The sequence below is a fragment of the Podarcis gaigeae genome (genome assembly GCF_964106915.1).
Source record: "Podarcis gaigeae genome assembly, chromosome: 13".
NCBI lineage: Eukaryota > Metazoa > Chordata > Lepidosauria > Squamata > Lacertidae > Podarcis > Podarcis gaigeae.
In genome coordinates, this window is record NC_139689.1 from 21,702,659 (window position 1) to 21,726,284 (window position 23,626).

Here is a 23,626-nt window from a genome sequence, read left to right on the forward strand (position 1 = left end):
GCAGACCAGAGCAATACATTTGGTACCAGCTTGGCTCAGGAGTTGCCGGAAGGAGGTGTACAAGGCGCCATCCAACTGCCCAAGGGACTCCACTCCAGATTTGTGTAGGGTTTGCTCCTTAGCCTTTGCTGAAGATGTCGCAAAAGGGAGTGGAGGTTTAGGGTCAGAGTTTCTCCCTTCTCCTAGATGGGCCACCTTCCCAGATTGATGAGCCCCATCTGCCCCTCACTTCCCTCTATAGCTGGAACTTGTCTTCACATGCAGGGGAAATCTCTTAACTCACTGAGGGTTTGAGACACGTTAGCTGTTCTCACCTCATTTAGCTGGCCAGTCAAACCCTTTCCCTGGGTGTGGCCGCTATCGCCTGCTGACAGCTTCTTGGCTCTTTTTATGTGAATTGCCCTGATGGCTCTGGGTATAGGGCAGAAATAACAATAATAACAACAACAACAACAACAATAATGGCCACAGGTGAGAGCTGAGTGCAGACTGAGGACCAAAGATGGACAAGCCACCCCAGAAAGAGCTTGACGTGTCCCACATCAGAAGTATTCTGCCTCTCCTTGCGCCCACAGTGGATGGTTACTTTTTTTGAGAAGTCAAAGGTGCATTCCGCATTCAGATTTAAACTAGTCCTCAAACTCATCTAACCAGCCTGGCTTTTTGTTTTGTTTTTTTAACCAAAGGGCTTCAGGAATCCCTTTTTTGCATAATTACAGTTTGCAGGAATCTTAAAAGTTAAAACTGGCTTATGATTGCTTTAGCCTGTGATGGAGGTCCAGTCTAATTACAGTTTAACAGTATCTCTTTGTCCTTTTCAGGGGCAGCCGTGATAATCCAAGTCCCTTCATCCCCCGTCCAGGCAGGGCCACACTCTAATGCATACCTGCCTTGCCACTTCTCCTTAGACCCTCACAGGCCCATAAACGTTGATTTCCTGATTGTGAGATGGTCGCTGAGAGGAAAAAACGTTGCAAAGTTTGATACCAGCATCACAGTGTTTAGACCGAGGGGAGCAGTGCTTGATGCGACGCGGCTGCCAGAGGGCAACGCCACCCTCTACCTCTCGGACGTACGGGAGGAGGATGCTGGGGAGTATACGTGTTTTGTTCTCCATACTCCTGACAGTGCTGAAGGGAAGGTGGCATTGAAAATGGAAGGTAAGGGAGGCAAGGCGGCGGGTGGAATAATAATAATAATAATAATAATAATAATAATAATAATAATAGATTTTATTTATATCCCGCCCTCCCCAGCCTTAGCTGGGCTCAGGGCGGCTAACAGCAATAAAACAGTACAAAAGTACAGCATAAACAACACTCAAAATCATTCATTATAAAATTAATTAATTCAAGCCACTGGCAGCCATTGGGCCAGAGCTCCGCGAAGATTGCCGAGGGAGGGAGTCAGGCTGTGCCCTTGCCAAAGGCCTGGTGGAACCATTTTTAAAGCACTAAACATATTTCACATTAAAGTCGTTGATGTAAAATACTACTTTAAAGCACATCCTTTGAAGCGCTTTACGTTAACTCCAGGCTAAACAGACCTGACAGGGCCCTAGTTTTATTCATGTATCTGCCTCATTGTGATATTAAGCAGCTGGGCAGTGCCTATTTCTACAAGAGAATAAAATGTGCAGTTGCTCAACGCCGCTCTGCACCCTTGCCTTGGCTCCCTATTGTCCGTTGCTTGAAGCACTTTTCTTCCAGCCCAGCTCTGATAACCAGATTTGAACCATGCTGGAGGCAATGGAATAGAGAGGTGTAGCGAGGAACACCTCTATGTTCACTTTTCTGTAAGACAGACCCCACACACTGCACCAGAACAGGGCAGCTAAACTAGGATGCTAAAGCCAAGACTTGCTACTTCCATATCTATCACTGGAATAAACCTACCTGTGGAAATCATCTCTCCTTTCTCTGGGTACCACAACCAACTTCACCATGACACATGAGGACCAGCAAGAGATCCTTTTCAGTGGTGGCTCCCTGCCTTTGTCATGCTCCAGGACAGCCTGCCTAGCTCCCACATCGATATATTTTAGGCTCCATGCAATACTACCTTGCCTCCTCTGGCTTTAGAAATGGTTATTTGCTGAATGCTTACAGCATGGTCCTAAAAGTCCAACTGAGTTAACTGAAGCTTACTCCCAGGTAAGTGGATATCGGAATTGCAATTCGTACAGTTCCGTTTCTTGAACTGCTGTGACTGTGGTTTAATGGTTTTTATTTTGTATGGTGTAAATATTTTATTTTTATCTTTTATCTGAATTAGATTTCTGGCCCATAATACAAAATGGCTGCTGATGGTGTGGGACAGAAATATTTAAATAAATAAATACTTATAATTTGAGTCTCAGTTTTGGGGAGCATAGCCACGAAAAGAATTTGCCTATATGAAGCACATAACACTGGTTCTCTCTCAGCTGTGTTGGCTGCCATTATACTTCCCAGCATTTTTCAAGATGCATATCTTGATATCCTAAATTGGTTAGGGCCGTGTATTACAGGGAACACCAGCTCGCATTCAAGCCTACTCCTCTGGAGATGAGGTTTTGGGGAGAGCTGCAGTTTCATGTTCCATCATTAAGAGATGTTCATTGTAAAGAAACAGAGCAGGGCCTCCTTTGTGGTGGTGCTACAGAACTGAGATGTGACCTCTCAAGAGAGACTTGACAAAAGCACGATTTGACAAATATCATCATCATTTATTTATTTATACCCCACCCATCTAGGTGGGTTTCCCCAGCCACTCTGGGCAGCTCCCAACAGAATATTAAAAACACAGTAAAATATCAAACATTAAAAACTTCCCTAAGCAGGGTTGCCTTAAGGTGTCTTCTAAAAGTCAGATAGTTGTTTGTTTCCTTGACATCTGATAGGAGGACAGATGCCACTGCTGAGAAGGCCCTCTGCCTGGTCCCCTGTAACCCCACTTATCGCAGGGAGGGAACCACCAGAAGGCCCTCAGCGCTGGACATCAGAGTCTGGGCTGAATAATGGGGGTGTAGACGCTCCTTCAGGTACACTGGGCCAAGGCCGTTTAGGGCTTTAAAGGGCAGCACCAACACTTTGAAGTGTGCTCAGAAATGTACTGGAGCCAATGCAGGTCTTTCAGGACTGGTGTTATGTGGTCTGGGTAGCCATCCCCAGTCACCAGTGCAGCTGCGCATTCTGGATTAGTTGTAGTTTCCATGTCACCTTCAAAGGTAGCCCCACATAGAGCGCATTGCAGTAGTCCATGCGGGACAGTTTGCCCAGACCTTGAGGGATGGCATAGTGGAGATACAGGACTGCAGCTCTTGCTGTATTTGGGAGCGGGCCAGGCAGGACTTGGGGCTAAGAGGATAGTGACTAATGTAAAAGCCACCTAATGAGTTCATGGGCAAGGTGAGATTTGATCTGCAGATTCCAATGTGTGCTTCAACCATGACTTCTACGCCAGCGTCCTTGTACTAAGAGTTGCCTTTTATCGCAGAAGGGAAGAGGGAAGTTACATCCATGCCATACATTCAAAGCACATTTAACTCGTGTGGCTTCCGGTGAAGAATCCTGGGAACTGCAGCTTGCTGCTCACGGAGCTACAGTTCCCAGCACCCTTTAAGCTGCCCAAGGAGATGCTCTCCTAACTCTCCTCTCTCCCTCCAGCTCCCCCACGCCTAACACTTGGCCCCACCGAAGTGCCCCTGGGAAAACCAATCAATTTGACGTGTGCAGCATCCGACTTTTACCCTGATGGTGTCTCTGTGAAGTGGCTGCGAGGCAATGAGACTCTGAAAGTTGACTCCCCCCCTGCCAAGCGTGGGCCCAATTACCTCTTCTATGCAGAGAGTGTCCTGGAGTTCACACCACAAATCTCCGACATTGGTGTCACCTTCTCGTGCCTCATCCAACACCGAGCAGCAAAAGACCCAATCCGTCAAGATATTGTGCTGAAGGTGGTAGGTAAGTGGGAGCCTTTCCTGTGCAACCTGGAGTTCTGAAATGCCCATGCTAAGCACAGTTCCCCCTCTTAGTGAGACCCAGTTCTGACTCGCACTCTCTACCCTGTTCTGCCTGTGCTTATTTTCCTCCTCAAAACACTGTATCCCTTTGCTCTAAACAGTAGTGTCGGCTCCATGATAAAGAATCCTGCAAGAACTTACCTGCTGAGGTGGATGAAAGCCCACCCAGTTAAACTTGCTTCCACATTAGGGCCCCTCACGATTGCTAAGGCACCACTTTCCTGCAAATCAGCTGGAAATCACATTAAAATGGTGGCTTCACACACTACTTAACATGGCGCTATAATTAGCAAAAAGGCTTAATGTACCCCATTTTCAGAGATAGAGAGCCTATGACCTTCCAGATGTGGATGGGCTCCTGCTCCCGTCAGACCTGGGCAGAGAAGCCAATGGTCAGAATGATGGGAGTCGTAGTCAAAGGACACTGGAGAGCCACACTTTCCCTTTCCTTCCCTCACAGTACGTGTAGTGAGGTCTGTCTGGCGCCTCCATTGACCTCTTTCCCCCCAGGCTGTGATGGACTGGAATGGCATTTTTCGCACACACCTGCCCTTTAAAGGGAACATAGGTCTGACTAAAATATGCAATTAAAGGGCTGCATTTCAGTAATCATAAAAAAGCACAAAAGACGAGAGGATGGCAATTTCAGACTAAGCATTTGGCATGGAAGCAACACAGCATTCTGCCTCCAAAGACCACCAGTCAGAAGCCTCTAGTGGACACAAACAGGGCACAATAAATTCCTTCTTCACCCCATTCTTCTCTTGAGGTCAAGCCACATGTCAGGCCATTATTGGATATCTTGGTGCCTGTTTCCCTTAAGTCAAAACTGCCTTGGAGTGCAACTCTTAATTCGACTGCGGGGAAATGATGGCACCGGAGGGGAGAATTAACCTTTTCCCCGAGTGCCTTCTTAAGGCAAACTGTAGCTCTGCAATAGTGACTCTTGTTGGTCTCAAGATATTGTTGGTCTCGGACCCTTTGTCCATCTAGCACAGTATTTTCCTGGCAGCAGCTGCATGCAAGGTAGATGCTCTGGTGCTGAGCTGCTCTTGTGTAATGCATTCACACAACTGTGGCCTTTAGAGACTGTTAGGTGGGTTGCCTTTATAATCTGCAGTGTCTCCCTCTATTGGCCATCACCAGACTTGCAGGACCTCAACATCTCTTTCTTCTCCTTGCAGCTCGCCCAGAACTTCATATGCTCACCAGGCCACCAGGGAAGAGGTTCTTGGTAGCGGAGTGCCTAGTGTGTGGGTTTTACCCACAAAATGTTACAGTGCAGTGGCTGCAAAATGGGGAGCCAATACAAGGGAGAATATACGAGTCTGAACTTGAACAAAATCCTAACGGGACGTTCTCAACTGGAAGCGTTTTCTTCCCAAAGCAGGGCCATTTAGCAGCCAGTTATACCTGCCAGGTACAACATGAAGCACTGGAGGCACCACTGGAGGAGACGATCCCCTGGAAGCCAGAAGGTGAGGGTGATGGTATTACCCACCCCTCATCCCCAGAATGTAGTACCAAATCACATTGGCCAAAACTGAAACCTGCATCTCCAACTGACTCTCCTCCATCTCCAGGATACTTTGGATCACCGATGACTTGGCTTCTAGGATCTCTAGTACACCTTGTGGGACTTGGCATGGGAATTGGAGCGACCTTGATGTACCAAAGGGGCAGAGGTGAGTTGGGGATGCTGGGAGTGATGGCAGAAAGGGCAGCAGAGTCCGTGGGGAGGCAAGGCTGCAGTGCTGGGGCACGGGACTGCAGATTGCAGTTTGGAAGCACCTGATTATTGCATTCATTCTCTCTCTCTCTCTCTCTCTCTCTCTCTCTCTCTCTCTCTCTCTATCTCCTAGCAGCCAAGTATATGCAAGCTGAACCGAATGACCAAACCCTCCTGAAGAAGACGTCGAAAGTCAGGAGGGAAAAGCCAGATGAAGTCTTTGGTATCTAACAGTCCAAGAAATGAAATTTTGGCACAGGGTTGTTCCAGGCAATGCAATATTGTTCCATTTCATTATGTATTTCCTTAAAAATGCACTTCCAGTATGATAATTGCAAGAGGCTTCATTTTAAAGTCAAGGCGATTTAAATAATTTAAATTCAACCTTCCATTTTGAAATTATATACATATAGTAGAGCTCTGCACTCTTCGGGAATTCTAAGAAACCAAGGGATATTGAGGCTTTTAAGATGGATATTATAATTTGTTTGTTTCAGGGCTGTGCCTCTGCCAACTCAGGGCCCCAAACGAGCCCCAAAAACACCTGATCCAGCCTGATCTTAATACTGATGACCATTTGTGTTGTGACATACGAAAAAGTGCCTAGCTTGAGGGTTCTGTTAATCTTTAATTAAGGTTAATAAACCCTTCATGTCAGGAGGGAGGTTGGGGAACAAGAAGCTGCATCTCCTTGCCTCTGACTGGAGCATCGAGAGCAAGAGGGTTCTATCCTGCCTGGTGCTGCTTTACCAACACATCCCCCATTCTGCCTCTCCTCTTTCCCCGTCATTTCCCTCCCTGTCCCAGTTTGTGTATAATATGATTTCTTTTCTCCTTTAGTTTTTCACCTTATACACTGCATTATCTGTATGGCTATACTTTAGCTTCACCTGTTCCAAGTTATGTTTCTTGTTTTTTTGTGTTCTAAATTCTGTATGGAAAAACAGATTTCAATAAAGTGTTTAAAAAATAAATAAATCCCCAATTTGTAGTAATTCAGATATAGGAGAAAATAATTGACAGCACCATTGCCTGACGTTGGGCAAAAGATTCTTGCAATGCAGTGTGTTCTCGGGGTACTTTCCAACACTTCAATTCCACAATTCTATGAAATCATCCGTCCTTGAAACACCATTAAATTATGCCCAGGGGCTCAATGCTGTTTTGGGGAACTGCACACTATCCCAATGCCCTCATGCACCAAAATTTGTGGGTGCCTGGCCCCTTCATGGGGAATTTGTGGGTGCTCAGGCACCCAGGGGCCCAGGGAGCTGGCACCTATGGGCTTCCAAATAAGTTTTGGGCCGCTACAAATCATTCTAAACAGAGAAGGAGATCTGTGACTGCCAGCTGCTTATGGCAAACTCTGCCTCTAGTTTGTGACCTGCTCTGCCTCTGCCCTGCCATTTTGTAACTGTTAGGCCTCAATAATCCACAAGGCCGGAAGCAGAAAGTTTGGAGAACAAGGCGCTTGATCAGCCATCGAAAAACTAAGGTGACGTTCTCCCCTCGGCAACCACTTTTTAAAAGCACTTGTATACACATGCTATTTTAAATTATATAACAACATTCATATATACCACTCGGTTTTAAGAAAACCTCTAAGCGGCTCACAAAAATATCAAACAGAACATCGTGTAGAACATTATTTTAAAATATGCAAAGGAGACTTTGAAATCACCAGTATAAACTGCAGTGGAACCTTGGTTTTCAAACTTCTCCATTGACAAATGTTTCAGAACTCGAATGCTGGAAGTAACTGCTTCAGTTTTCGAACACTTTTCAGAAATCAAACATACCACATGGCTTCCGTTTTGAGTTTCCCTATTATATTGATGCTTCCGTATTGAGTTTTCGGTTTTTGAATATTTTGGAACTCAAACGGTCTTCCGGAACGGATTGCGTTCGAAAACAGAGGTTTTTGTAAAAAGAAAAGAAACACACCCAACTTCTACACGCCTGTCTGGGCTGGCTTGCTTAAAAGCAGAATGTTTTGATCTGGAACCCGGGAGTCACAGTTCAACTGAACTTTTGTCTCTCAGGTGCATATTGCTCTCGCATCCTTTCTGGAGAATACAAAGTAAGCAAGGTGGCCCCAAAATGCCCAGCTTCTCGTGTTTGCTGCTCTCCTTGCAGGGTGCATGTAAGTCGCAGCCCCTCACCCGGAGGTCCCTTGCCAGTTGGGGGGGGGGGCTCCTGGGGGCTAGGGCAATGGAGGAGGGAGGGAAGGAGGGAGGGAGGGAGGGAGGGAGGGAGAGAGAGGCGGCTTCGCAAAGACCAGCAGGAGCTGGGAAGCGGGCGGCCAGGCGGCCTAGTCCAAAAGGACTAGGAGAGGTTTCCTGTCTGAAACCCTGGAGAGCCTCTGCCAGTCAGTGTAGACAGTACTGGCCTAGATGGACTGATGGTCTGATTCAGTATAAGGCAAAGCAGACCAGAGCAATACATTTGGTACCAGCTTGGCTCAGGAGTTGCCGGAAGGAGGTGTACAAGGCGCCATCCAACTGCCTAAGGGACTCCACTCCAGATTTGTGTAGGGTTTGCTCCTCAACCTTTGCTGAAGATGTCCCACAAGGGAGTGGAGGTTTAGGGTCAGAGTTTCTCCCTTCTCCTGGATGGGCCACCTTCCCAGATTGACGAGCCCCATCTGCCCCTCACTTCCCTCTATAGCTGGAACTCACTGAGGGTTTGAGACACGTTAGCTATCCTCACCTCATTTAGCCGTCCAGTCGAAGCCTTTCCCTATCGCCTGCTGACAGCTTCTTGGCTCTTTTTATGTGAATTGCCCTGAGACCGCCGGGTATTGGGCAGTATACTACTACTACTACTACTACTACTAATAATAATAATAATAATTAATAATAGGAGCCACAGGTGAGAGCTGAGTGCAGATTGAGGACCAAAGTTGGACAAGCCACCCCAGAAACAGCATGCCGTGTCCCACACCAGAAGTGTTTTCCCTCCCCTAGCGCCCCATACACCACAGTAGGTAGTTACTTTTTTTGAGAAGTCAAAGGCACATACTGCATTCAGATTTAAACAAGTCCTCAAACTCCTCTAACCTGCCTGATTTTTTACCAAAGGGCTTTGGGAACCCCTTTTTTGCATAACTACAGTCTGCAGGAATCTTAAAAGTTAAAACTGGCTTATGATTGCTTTAGCCTGTGATGGAGGTCCAGTCTAATTACAGTCTAACAGTATTTCTTGTCCTTTTCAGGGTCAGCCGTGATAATCCAAGTCCCTTCATCCCCCGTCCAGGCAGGGCCACACTCTAATGCATTACTGCCTTGCCACTTCTCCTTAGACCCTCCCGTGCCCATAAACGTTGATTTACTGATTGTGAGATGGTCGTTGAGAGGAAAAAACGTTGCAAAGTTTGATACCAGCATCACAGTGTTTAGACCGAGGGGAGCAGTGCTTGATGCGACGCGGCTGCCAGAGGGAAACGCCACCCTCTACCTCTCGGACGTAAGGGAGGAGGATGCCGGGGAGTATACGTGTTTTGTTCTCCATACTCCTGACAGTGCGGAAGGGAAGGTGGCATTGAAAATAGAAGGTAAGGGAGGCAAGGTGGTGGCTGGAAAACCTTTTTTAAAGCACCAAATATATTTCATATTAAAGTCCTTGATGTAAAATACCATTTTAAAGCGCATCCTTTGAAGCGCTTCACGTTAACTCCAGGCTAAACAGACCTGACAGGGCCCTAGTTTTATTCATGTATCTGCCTCATTGTGATATTAAGCAGCCTGGCAGTGCCTATTTCTACAAGAGAATAAAATGTGCGGTTGCTCAACCCTTGCCTTGGCTCCCTATGGTCCATTGCTTGAAGCACTTTTCTCCCAGCTCTGATAACCAGATTTGAACCATGCTGGAGAGAAAACTACATAAGGCAATGGAATAGAGAGGTGTAGCGAGGAACACCTCTATGTTCACTTTTCTGAAAAACAGACCCCACACACTGCACCAGAACAGGGCAGCTAAACTAGGATGCTAAAGCCAAGACCTGCCACTTCCACATCTGTCATTGGAATAAACCTACCTGTGGAAATCATCTCTCCTTTCTCTGGGTACCACAACCAACTTCACCATGACACATGATGACCAGCAAGAGATCCTTTTCAGTGGTGGCTCCCTGCCTTTGTCATGCTCCAGGGCAGCCTGCCTAGCTCCCACATCAAAATATTTTAAGCTCCATGCAATACTACCTTGCCTCCTCTGGCTTTAGAAATGGTTATTTGCTGAATGCTTACAGCATGGTCCTAAAAGTCCAACTGAGTTAACTGAAGCTTACTCCCAGGTAAGTGGGTATTGGAATTGCAATTCGTACACTTCCGTTTCTTGAACTGCTGCAACTGTGGTTTAATGGTTTCTATTTTGTATGCTGTTAATATTGTATTTTTATCTTTTATCTGAATTAGATTTCTGGCCCATAATACAAAATGGCTGCTGATGGTGTGGGACAGAAATATTTAAATAAATAAATACTTATAATTTGAGTCTCAGTTTTGGGGAGCATAGCCACGAAAAGAATTTGCCTATATGAAGCACATAACACTGGTTCTCTCTCAGCTGTGTTGGCTGCCATTATACTTCCCAGCATTTTTCAAGATGCATATCTTGATATCCTAAATTGGTTAGGGCCGTGTATTACAGGGAACACCAGCTCGCATTCAAGCCTACTCCTCTGGAGATGAGGTTTTGGGGAGAGCTGCAGTTTAATGTTCCATCATTAAGAGATGTTCATTGTAAGGAAACAGAGCTGGGCCTCCTTTGTGGTGGTGCTACAGAACTGAGATGTGACCTCTCAAGAGAGACTTGACAAAAGCACGATTTGACAAATATCATCATTTATTTATTTATTTATAACCCACCCATGTAGGTGGGTTTCCCCAGCCACTCTGGGCAGCTCCCAACAGAATATTAAAAACACACTAAAACATAAAACATAAAAAACTTCCCGAAGCAGGGTTGCCTTAAGGTGTCTTCTAAAAGTCAGATAGTTGTTTGTTTCCTTGACATCTGATAGGAGGACAGATGCCACTGCTGAGAAGGCCCTCTGCCTGGTTCCCTGTAACCCCATTTATCACAGGGAGTGAACCACCAGAAGGCCCTCAGCACTGGACATCAGAGTCTGGGCTGAATGATGGGGGTGTAGACGCTCCTTCAGGTACACTGGGCCAAGGCCATTTAGGGCTTTAAAGGGCAGCACCAACACTTTGAAGTGTGCTCAGAAATGTACTGGAGCCAATGTAGGTCTTTCAGGACTGGTGTTATGTGGTCTGGGTAGCCATCCCCAGTCACCAGTGCAGCTGCCGCATTCTGTTGTAGTTTCCAGGTCACCTTCAAAGGTAACCCCACAAAGAGCGCATTGCAGTAGTCCAAGCGGGACAGTCTCCCAGACCTTGAGAGATGGCATAGTGGAGATACAGGACAGCAGCTCATACTGCATTTGGGGGGCAGGCCAGGCAGGACTTGGGGCTAAGAGTATAGTGTGTAACTTAAAGGCCACCTAATGAGTTCATGGGCAAGGTGAGATTTGATCTGCAGATTCCTAGTGCATGTTTTCAACCATGACTTCTGCGCCAGCTTCCTTTTACTGAGAGCTGCCTTTTATTGCAGAAGCGGAGAGGGAAGTCTCATACATGCCATACATTTAAAGCACACTTAACTCGTATGACGTCCGGTGAAGAATCCTGGGAACTGCAGCTTGCTGCTCACGAAGCTACAGTTCCCAGCACCCTTTAAGCTGTCTAAGGAGATGCTCTCCTAACTCTCCTCTCTCCCTCCAGCTCCCCCACGCCTAACACTCGGCCCCACAGGAGTGCCACTGGGAAAACCAAGCACTTTGACATGTACAGCATCCGACTTTTACCCTGATGGTGTCTCTGTGAAGTGGCTGCGAGGCAGTGAGACTCTGAAAGTTGACTCGCCCCCTGCCAAGCATGGGCCCAATTACCTCTTCTATGCACAAAGTGTCCTGGAGTTCACACCACAAATCTCCGACGCTGGAGTTACCTTCTCATGCCACATCCAACACCGAGCAGCGAAAGACCCAATCCGTCAAGATATTGTGCTGAAGGTGGTAGGTAAGTGGGAGCCTTTCCTGTGCAACCTGGAGTTCTGAAATGCCCATGCTAAGCACAGTTCCCCCTCTTAGTGAGACCCAGTTCTGACTCGCACTCTCTACCCTGTTCTGCCTGTGCCTATTTTCCTCCTCAAAACACTGTATCCCTTTGCTCTAAACAGTAGTGTCTGCTCCATGATAAAGAATCCTGCAAGAACCTATCTGCTGAGGTGGATGAAAGCCCACCCAGTTGAATTTGCTTCCACACTAGGGCCCCTCACGATTGCTAAGGCACCACTTTCCTGCAAATCAGCTGGAAATCACATTAAAATGGTGGCTTCACACACTACTTAACATGGCGCTATAATTAGCAAAAAGGCTTAATGTACCCCATTTTCAGAGATGGGGAGCCTGTGACCCTCCAGATGTGGATGGGCTCCAGCTCCCGTCAGACCTGGGCAGAGAAGCCAATGGTCAGAATGATGGGAGTTGTAGTCAAAGGACATTGGAGAGCCACACTTTCCCTGTCCTTCCCTCACAGGACCTGTAGTGAGGTCCGTCTGGCGCCTCCATTGACCTCTTCCCCCCCAGGCTGTGATGAACTAGAATGGCATTTTTACTCCCTTTAAAGGGAGCACATTGTTGTTGTTGTTGTTCTTTAGTCGTTTAGTCGTATCCAACTCTTCGTGACCCCATGGACCAGAGCACACCAGGCACTTCTGTCTTCCACTGTCTCCCGCAGTTTGGTCAGACTCATGTTTGTAGCTTAGAGAACACTGTCCAACCATCTCATCCTCTGTCGTCCCCTTCTCCTTGTGCCCTCCATCTTTCCCAACATCAGGGTCTTTTCCAGGGAGTCTTCTCTTCTCATGAGGTGGCCAAAGTACTGGAGCCTCAGCTTCACAATCTGTCCTTCCAGTGAGCACTCAGGGATAATTTCCTTAAGAATGGATGCGTTTGATCTTCTTGCAGTCCATGGGACTCTCAAGTGTCTCCTCCAGCACCATAATTCAAAAGCATCAATTCTTCGGTGATCAGCCTTCTTTATGGTCCAGCTCTCACTGCCATACATCACTACTGGGAAAACCATAGCTTTTACTATACGGACCTTTGTTGGCATAGGTCTGACTAAAAATACAGTCATACCTTGGAAGTCTGTTCGACTTCCAAAATTTTTGGAAACAAAAGAGCAGCTTCTGATTGGCTGCAGGAAGAGATTGAACCTGAGACCTTCCGCATGCAAAGCAAATATTCTGCTGCTGAGCTGCTCTTGTGTAATGCATTTCATACAACTGTGGCCTTTAGAGACTGTTAGGTGGGTTGCCTTTATAATCAGCAATGTCTCCCTCTAGTGGCCTTCACCAGACTTGCAGGACCTCAAATCTCTTTCTTCTCCTCGCAGCTCGCCCAGAACTTCATATGCTCACCAAGCCACCAGGAAAGACGTTCTTGGTAGCTGAGTGCCTAGTGTGTGGGTTTTACCCACAAAATGTTACAGTGCAGTGGCTGCAAAATGGGGAGCCAATACAAGGGAGAATATACGAGTCTGAAGTTGAACAAAATCCTAACGGGACGTTCTCAACCGGAAGCGTCTTCTTCCCACAGCAGGGCCATTTTGCAGCCAGTTATACCTGCCAGGTACAACATGAAGCACTGGAGGCACCACTGGAGGAGATGATCCCCTGGGAGCCAGAAGGTGAGGGTGATGGAATTACCCACCTCTCATCCCCAGAATGTAGTACCAAATCACACTGGCCAAACCTAAACCTGCATCTCCCATTGACTCTCCTCCAGCTCCAGGATTCTTTGGATCACCGTTGACTTGGCTTCTAGGATCTCTGGGACACCTTGTGGGACTTGGCATGGGAATTGGAGCGACGTTGATGTACCAAAGGCGCAGAGGTGAGTTGGGGCTGCTGGGAGTGATGGCAGAAAGGGCAGCAGAGTCCGTGGGGAGGCAAGGCTGCAGTGCTGGGGCACGGGACTGCAGATTGCAGTTTGGAAGCACCTGATTATTGCATTCTCTCTCTCTCTCTCTCTCTTTCTCTCTCTCTCTCTCTCTCTTTCTCTCTCCTAGCAGCCAAGTATAAGCAAGCTGAACCGAATGACCAAACCCTCCTGAAGAAGACGTCGAAAGTCAGGAGGGAAAATCAAGATGATGTTTTTGTTATTTAACAGTCCACTGAATGAAATTTTGGCACAGGGTTGTTCCAGGCAATGCAATATTGTTCCATTTCATTATTTATTTCCTAGAAAATCTATTTCAAGTATGATAATTGCAAGAGGCTTCATTTTAAAGTCAAGGCGATTTAAATAATTTGAAATTAACCTTCCATTCTGAAATTATATACATATAGTAGAGCTCTGCACTCTTCGGGTATTCTAAGAAACCAAGGGATATTGAGGCTTTTAAGATGGATATTATAATTTGTTAGTTCCAGGGCTGTGCCTCTCCCAACTCAGGGCCCGAAACGAGCCCAAGGAACACCTGATCCAGCCTGATCTTCATACTGATGACCAGTTGCGTTGTGACATACGAAAGAGTGCCTAGCTTGAGGGTTCGGCTACCGTTTAATTAGGGTTAATAAACCCTTCATGTCAGGAGGCAGGTTGGGGAACAAAAAGCTGCATCTCCTTGCCTCTGACTGGAGCATCGAGAGCAAGAAGGTTCAATCCTGCCTGGTGCTGCTTTACCAACACATCCCCCATTCTGCCTCTCCTCTTTCCCCGTCATTTCCCTCCCTGTCCCAGTTTGTGTGTAATATGATTTCTTTTCTCCTTTAGTTTTTCACCTTATACACTGAATTATCTGTATGGCTATACTTTAGCTTCACCTGTTCCAAGTTATGTTTCTTGTTTTTTTGTTTTTGAATTCTGTATGGAAAAACAGATTTCAATAAAGTGTTTAAAAAAATAAATAAATCTCCAATTTGTAGTAATTCAGATGTAGGAGAAAATAATTGACAGCACCAGTGCCTGACGTTGGGCAAAAGATTATTGCAATGCAGTGTGTTCTCGGGGTCCTTTCCAACACTTCAGTTCCACTATTCTATGAAATCATCTGTCCTTGAAACCGCATTGAATTATGCCCAGGGGCTCAATGCTGCTTTGGGGAACTGCGCACTGTCCCAATGCCCACATGCACCAAAATTTGTGGGCACCTGGCCCCTTTGTGGGGAATTTGTGGGTGCTGGGGCACCCAGGGCCCCAGGGAGTTGGCACCTAGGGGCTTCCAAATAAGCTTTGGGCCGCTGCAAATCATTCTTAACAGAGAAGGAGATCTGTGACTGCCAGCTGCTTATGGCAAACTCTGCCTCTAGTTTGTGACCTGCTCTGCCTCTGCCCTGCCATTTTGTGACTGTTAGGCCTCAATAATCCTCAAGGCCAGAAGTAGAATTTTTTGAGAACAAGCCGCTCAATTGGCCATCTAAAGACTAAGTCGACTGTTCCTCCCTCGGCAACCATTTTTAAAAAGCAGGTGTAAACACATTCTATTTTAAATTATATAACAACATTCGTATACACCGCTCGGTTTTAAGAAAACCTCTAAACGGCTCACAAAAATATCTAACAGAACATCATGAAGAACATTATTTTAAAATATGCAAGGGAGACTTTGAAATCACCAGTATAAACTGCAGTGGAACCTTGGTTTTCAAACTTCTCCATTGACAAACATTTCGGAACTTGAATGTTGGAAGTAACTGCTTCAGTTTTCGAACACTTTTCAGAAGTAAAACATACCACGTGGCTTCCGTTTTGAGTTTCCCTATTGTATTGATGCTTCCGTATTGAGTTTTCGGTTTTTGAATATTTTGGAACTCAAACGGTCTTCCGGAACGGATTGCGTTCGAAAACCGAGGTTTTTGTAAAAAGAAAAGAAACACACCTAACTTCTACACGCCCGTCTGGGCTGGCTTGCTTAAAAGCAGAATGTTTTGATCTGACACCCGGGAGTCACAGTTCAACTGAACTTTTGTCTCTCAGGTGCATATTGCTCTCGCATCCTTTCTGGAGAATACAAAGTAAGCACGGCGGCCCCAAAATGTCCAGCTTCTCGTGTTTGCTGCTCTCCTTGCAGGGTGCATGTAAGTCCCATCCCCTCACCCGGAGGACCCTTGCCAGTTGGGGGGGCTCCTGGGGGCTAGGGCAATGGAGGAGGAGGGAGGGAGGGAGGGAGGGAGGGAGGGAGGGAGGGAGGGAGGGAGAGGCGCCTTCGCAAAGACCAGCAGGAGCCGGGAAGCGGGCGGCCAGGTGGCCTAGTCCAAAAGGACTAGGAGAGGTTTCCTGTCTGAAACCTGGAGAGCCTCTGCCAGTCAGTGTAGACAGTACTGGCCTAGATGGACTGATGGTCTGATTCAGTATAAGGCAAAGCAGACCAGAGCAATACATTTGGTACCAGCTTGGCTCAGGAGTTGCCAGAAGGGGGCGTACAAGGCGCCATCCAACTGCCCAAGGGACTCCACTCCAGATTTGTGTAGGGTTTGCTCCTTGGGCTTTACTGAAGATGTCGCACAAGGGAGCTTTTTCCTTCTCCTAGATGGGCCAGCTTCCCAGATTGACGAGCCCCATCTGCCCCTCACTTCCCTCTATAGCTGGAACTTGTCTTCACATGCAGGGGAAATCTCTTAACTCACTGAGGGTTTGAGACACGTTAGCTGTCCTCACCTCATTTAGCTGGGCAGTCGAAGCCTTTCCCTGGGTGTGGCTACTATCGCCTGCTGACAGCTTCTTGGCTCTTTTTATGTGAATTGCCCTGAGACCGCCGGGTATAGGGTGGTATAATTATGATGATGATGATAATAATAATAATAGCCACAGGTGAGAGCTGAGTGCAGACTGAGGACCAAAGTTGGACAAGCCACCCCAGAAAGAGCTTGACGTGTCCCACATCAGAAGTATTCCCCCTCTCCTTGCGCCCACAGTGGATGGTTACTTTTTTGAGAAGTCAAAGGTGAATCCCACATTCAGATTTAAAGTAGTCCTCAAACTCCTCTAACCAGCCTGGTTTTTTGTTGTTGTTTTTTAACCAAAGGGCTTCAGGAATCCCATTTTTGCATAACTACGGTCTGCAGGAATCTTAAAAGTTAAAACTGGTTTATGATGGCTTTAGCCTGTGATGGAGGTCCAGTCTAATTACAGTCTAACTGTATCTCTTTGTCCTTTTCAGGGGCAGCCGTAATAATCCAAGTCCCTTCATCCCCAGTCCAGGCAGGGCCACACTCTAATGCATACTTGCCTTGCCATTACACTTTTGACCCTCCCAGGACCATAAACGCTTCTGCCCTGATTGTGAAATGGTCGCTGAGAGGAAGAACCGTAATAATGTGGCATGGGAGCATTTCAATCTTTAGACTGAGGGGAGCAGTGCTTAGTTGGCCGTCGCTGAAAGAGGGCAATGCCAGCCTCTGTCTCACAGATGTAAGAGGCGATGATGCCGGGGAGTATACGTGTTCTGTTAGCCATACTCCTGACGTTGCTGAAGGGAAGGTGGCATTGAAAATAGAAGGTAAGGGAGGCAAGGCGGCGGGCGGAAAACCTTTTTTAAAGCACTAAACATATTTCACATTAAAGTGCTTGATGTAAAATACCATTTTAAAGCACATCCTATGAAGCGCTTCATGTTAACTCCAGGCCAAACAGACCTGACAGAGCCCTATTTTGATGATGATGATGATGATGATGATGATCACCACCACCACCACCATCATCATTTATACCTTGCCCATCTAGGTGGGTTTTCCCAGCCACTCTAGGCAGCTTTCAACAGAATAATAATAAGGATAATGATAATGATAAAGCGAATCAAACATTAAAAATTTCCTTAAATTGGGCTGCCTTCAGATGTCTTATAAACGTCAGATAGTTGCCTATTTCCTTGACATCTGATGGGAGGGTGCTCCACAGGGCAGGTGCCACTACCGAGAAGGCCCTCTGTCTTGTTCCCTGTAACCTCACTTCTCGCAGGGAGGGAGCCGCCAGAAGGCCCTCAGCACTGGACCTCAGAGTCCAAACTGAACAATGGGGGTGGAGACACTCCTTCAGGTACACTGGGCCAAGGCCATTTAGGGCTTTAAAGGTCAGCACCAACACTTTGAATTGTGCTCAGAAACGTACTGGGAGCCAATGTAGGTCTTTCAAGACCTGTGTTATGTGGTCTCAGCGGCAGCTCCCAGTCACAGGTCTGGCTGCTGCATTCTGGATTAGTTGTAGTTTCCAGGTCACCTTCAAAGGTAGCCCCACGTAGAGCGCATTGCAGTAGTCCAAGCGGGACAGTTTCCCAGACCTTGAGGGATGGCATAGTGGAGATACAGGACAGCAGCTCATACTGCATTTGGGGGGCAGGCCAGGCAGGACTTGGGGCTAAGAGGATAGTGAGTAACGTAAAGGCCACCTAACGAGCTCATGGGCAAGGTGAGATTTGAACTGCAAATTCCCAGTGCATGTTTTCCACCATTACTTCTGCGCCAGCTTCCTTGTACTGAGAGTTTCCTTTTACTGTGGAAGGGAAGAGGGAAGTCACATCCATGCCAAACATTCAAAGCACATTTAACTCATGTGGCTTCCGGTGAAGAATCCTGGGAACTGCAGCTTGCTGCTCACGGAGCTACAGTTCCCAGCACCCTTTAAGCTGCCCAAGGAGATGCTCTCCTAACTCTCCTCTCTCCCTCCAGCTCCCCCACGCCTAACACTCGGCCCCACCGAAGTGCCGCTGGGAAAACCAATCAATTTGACGTGTGCAGCATCCGACTTTTACCCTGGCGGTGTCTCTGTGAAGTTGCTGCGAGGCAGTGAGACTCTGAAAGTTGACTCCCCCCCTGCCAAGCGTGGGGCCAATTACCTCTTCTATGCAGAGAGTGTCCTGAACTTCATACCACAACTCTCTGATGATGGTGTCACCTTCTCGTGCCTCATCCAACACCAAGCAGCAAAAGACCCAATCAGTCAGGATATTGAGCTGAAGGTGGTAGGTAAGTGGGAGCCTTTCCTGTGCGACCCTGGAATCCTGGCCCCCCCTCGCCCCCTGCCCATGCTAACTACCAGGGCTTTTTTTTTATCCGGAACTCAGTTCCAGCACCTCTCAGGTGGGCGCCATGGCCATTGTTAAGAGAACAAGGGAGCTGTTCATGAGTTCTGGCACCACATTTTCTAGAAAAAAAGCATTAGGAACCACTTCCCCTTCTTAATGAGACCCAGTTCTGGCTCTCTAGCCTGTTCTGCCTCTGTGTATTTTTCTCCTCAAAACTCTATAGCTTTTTGCTCAAACCAGGTTGTGTCCCCTCCATGATATAGAAACAGTCAAGAATTTCTTTGCTGAAGTGGATGAAGCCCCACCCAGTCGAGTTTGCTTCCACACTAGTGCCACAGTAGTTCAGCATTGCCAAAGCACATCTAGGCCATACATTTAAAGCACATTTAACATCGACACTTGGCCCCACAAAGGTGCAGCTGGCGAAACCAAGCACCATGATAAAATAGACTTGAAATTGCATAGTTTTGCCCCTGGCAACAAGTTTTCTCCCAGCAACAGGTTTGCCCCAGCAACAGGTTGCCTTAGCAACAGACTTCTTTATTAGACAAGCTATGAATGAGAGCAGACTGGCTGTCGCTCTGCCCAGATTCCTGAGGAGCACAGAGAAGGAATGATTCACTGTACTTAGTTTTACTTTATTTTCATCAGGGCAGCAGTTGTATAAGTTGCCATGCTAATTCTTCAATAAATACTTTAAGCAGAACTGGAATGGGTGAGGTGTTTATTCCCACATGGGAATTCACCAACAGATGAGCTGAACTGAGAAAGAAGATTCAGGAAGAATTTTTGGGCGACTCTGCTGAATGAAAACAGAACCCCAAACGACTGGCATAGGGCACTGATGTGCCATACATTGAAAACACATTTAACGGATATTGCTTCGTCTAAAGAATCCTGGGAACTGTAGCTTGCTGCTCACAGAGCTACAGTTCCCAGCACCCTTTAACAAAGCACAGTTAATCTGCCAATGGAGATGCTGTCCTAACTCTCCTCTCTGCCTCCAGCTCTCCCACGCCTAACACTCGGCCTCACAGACGTAGAGCTGGGCGAACCAAGCAACTTCTTGTGCGCGGCATCTGACTTTTACCCTGGCAATGTCTCTGTAAAGTGGCTGCGAGGCAGTGAGACTCTGAAAGTTGACTCGCCCCCCGTCCAGCAAACGCCCGATGGTCTCTTCTATGCAGAGAGTGTCCTGGAGTTCACACCACAAATCTCTGATGCTGGCGTTACCTTCTCATGCCACATCCATCACCAAGCGAGAAAAGATCCAGTCAGTCAAGATTTTGAGCTGAAGGTGGTAGGTAAGTGGGAGCCTTTCCTGTGCAACCTGGAGTCCTGAAATGTCCATGCTAAGCGCAGTTCCCCCTTAGTGAGACCCAGTTCTGACTCGCACTCTCTACCCTGTTCTGCCTCTGCTTATTTTCCTCTTCAGAGCTCCCTTTCCTCTAACTAGTAGTGTGTGCTCCACGATAAAGAATCCTGCAAGAACCTATCTGCTGAGGTGGGTGAAGGCCCACCCAGTCGAATCTGCTTCCATACTAGGGCCCATCACGATTGCTAAGGCACCGCCTCCTGCAAATCAGCTGGAAGTTGCATTAAAATGGCGGCTTCACACGCTACTTAACATGGTGCTGTATTTAGCAAAAAAGGCTTTATGTTCCCCATTTTGGGAGATGAGAAGCCTGTGACCTTCCAGATGTGGATGGGCTCCAGCTCCCGTCAGACCTAGCCAGGAAAGCCAATGGTCAGAATGATGGGAGTTGTAGTCAAAGGACACTGGAGAGCCACACTTGCCCCATCCTTGCCTCACAGGACCTGTAGTGAGGTCCGTCTGGCGCCTCCATTGACCTCTCCCCCTCCCCCCAGGCTGTGATGGAGTAGAATGGCATTTTTACTCCCTTTAAATGGAGCACATAGGTCTGACTGAAGATACAGTCGTACCTTTGAAGTCGAACGGAATCCGTTCTGGAAGTGCATTTGACTTCCAAAACATTCGGAAAACAAAGCACAGCTTCTGATTTACTACAGGCTCTAGTCCTGTATTGTTCCTACAGTTAAGGGGCAGAGTCCATAACAGCATACATACTCCAATTCCTTCTTCACCCCATTCTTCTCTTTGGGTCAAAATGAAGAAGCGTCTCCACCCCCATCGTTCAGCCCGGACACAGATCCAGCTCCGAGGGCCTTCTGGTGTTTCCCTCCCTGCAAGAAGTGAGCTTACAGGGAACCAGGCAGAGGGCCTTCTCGGTAGTGGCACCCGCCCTGTGGAATGCCCTCCCATCAGATGTCAAGGAAATAAACAACTATCTGACTTTCAGTAGACATCTGAAGGCAGCCCTGCTTAGGGAAGTTTTTAATGTTTGATGTTTTATCCTGTTTTTAATATTCTGTTGGGAGCTGCCCAGAGTGGCTGGGGAAACCCAGCCAGATGGGTGGGGTATAAATAAATGATGATGATGATGGTGATGATGATGATGTCAGGAGTGCAACTCTTAATTTGACTTGGGGGAAATGATGGCATGGGAGGGGAATATCAGACTTCTTAAGGCAAACTGCAGCTATTCAATAGTGACTTTTGTTGGTCTCAGGATATAGTTGGACTTGAACCGGTGTCCATCTAGTGCAGTATTGTATATGCTGCCTGGCAGCAGCTGTCTGACTTTCAGGAGGCAGCTTTTCTCAGCCCTGCCTGGAGACACCAGAGATTGAACCTGAGACCTTCTGCATGCAAGGCAGATGCTCTGGTGCTGTGCTGCTCTTGTGTAATGCATTCACACAACTGTGGACTGTTCAGAGACTGTTAGGTGGGTTGCCTTTATAATCTGCAGTGTCTCCCTCTATTGGCCATCACCAGACTTGCAGGACCTCAAATCTCTTTCTTCTCCTTGCAGCTCGCCCAGAAATTCATATGCTCACCAGGCCACCAGGGAAGTCGTTCTTGGTAGCTGAGTGCCTAGTGTGTGGGTTTTACCCACAAAACGTTACAGTGCAGTGGCTGCAAAATGGGGAGCCGATACAAGGGAGAATATATGAGTCGGAACTTGTACAGAATCCTAACGGGACGTTCTCAACCGGAAGCGTCTTCTTCCCAAAGCAGGGCCATTTAGCAGCCAATTTTACCTGCCAGGTACAACATGAAGCACTGGAGGCACCACTGGAGGAGATGATCCCCTGGGAGCCAGAAGGTGAGGGTGTCAGGGAACTGCCATCGGCTCAGCGGGGAGACGGGAAAAGCCGATGGATTACAGAGAGCCCCCAAAGATCGTGGGAATCAGCTCCTCCTCAGAGGAGGAGAGTAACCAGTAGAGAGGATCTTCAGGGCTTGGAGGAGGCAAGGCGGTGCCAGGCGCGCCAAGAGGGGAGGCGCAACTGAGCATCAAGAAACTACTTTGCTGGGGAAGGTTTAAGGACCGCCCACTCACGGATTCTGCCAGCCATGGGAGAGTGGTGCTCTGGACAGATAAAGTTTATTTTGGCATCAAAAGCAAGGCTTCACAGCCGAGCAAGGAGGCATTTGCCTGCTTGCTCTCGAGCAACCGCTTTGAACCTTACCAGAGGGTGATGGAATTACCCACCCCTTATCCCCAGAATGTAGTACCAAATAACATCGGCCAAAACTTAAACCTGCATCTCCAACTGACTCTCCTCCAGCTCTAGGATACTTTGGATCACCGATGACTTGGCTTCTAGGATCTGCGGGACATGTTGTGGGACTTGGCATGGGAGTTGGAGCGACGTTGATGTACCAAAGGCGCAGAGGTGAGTTGGGGCTGATGGGAGTGGTGGCAGAAAGGGCAGCAGAGTCCGTGGGGAGGCAAGGCTGCAGTGCTGGGGCACGAGACTGCAGATTGCAGTTTGGAGACACCTAATTATTGCGTTCTCTCTCTCTCTCTCTCTTATCAGCCCCGTAAGCGCAAGCTGCACTGAATGAAGAAATCCTCCAGAAGAAGATGTCGAAAGTCAGGAGGGAAAAGCCAGATGAAATCTTTGGTATCTAACAGTCCACGGAATGACATTTTGGCACAGGGTTGTTCTAGGCAATGCAATATTGTTCCATTTCATTATGTATTTCCTAGAAAATCTATTTCAAGTATGATAATTGCAAGAGGCTTCATTTTAAAGTCAAGGCGATTTAAATCATTTGAAATCAACCTTCCATTCTGAAATTATATACATATAGTAGAGCTCTGCACTCTTCGGGTATTCTAAGAAACCAAGGAATATTGAGGTTTTTAAAATGGATATTATAATTTGTTAGTTTCAGGGCTGTGCCTCTGCCAACTCAGGGCCGCAAACAAGCCCAAAGAACATCTGATCCAGCCTGATCTTAATACTGATGAACAGTTGTGTTGTGACATACGAAAGAGTGCCTAGCTTGAGGGTTCAGTTAATCTTTAATTAAGCTTAATAAACCCTTCATGTCAGGAGGGAGGTTGGGGAACAAGAAGCTGCATCTCCTTGCCTCCCTGCTCTGACTGCAGCATCGAGAGCAAGAGGGTTCAATCCTGCCTGGTGCTGCTTCACCAACACATCCCCCAGTCTGCCTCTCCTCTTTCCCCATCATTTCCCTCCCTGTCCCAGTTTGTGTATAATATGATTTCTTTTCTCCTTTAGTTTTTCACCTTATACACTGCATTATCTGTATGGCTATACTTTAGCTTGACGTCTACCAAGTTATGTTTCTTGTTTGTTGTGTTCTAAATTCTTTATGGAAAAACAGATTTCAATAAAGTGTTTATTTAAAAAAAAATCCCAAAACTGTAGTCATTCTGATGTAGGAGAAAATAATTGACAGCACCA

The 23,626-nt window shown here is 47.2% G+C and overlaps 1 gene segment (V, D, J or C); it reads left to right on the plus strand.

Annotated features, from left to right (window-relative positions):
- The first annotated feature begins 7,782 nt into the window (after positions 1–7,782).
- LOC310829506 (Ig gamma-2C chain C region-like) lies at positions 7,783–23,549 on the plus strand. The segment is given in 7 exons: positions 7,783–7,875; positions 8,947–9,285; positions 18,468–18,764; positions 19,831–20,127; positions 21,718–22,011; positions 22,478–22,585; positions 22,730–23,549.
- Positions 23,550–23,626: the final 77 nt, after the last annotated feature.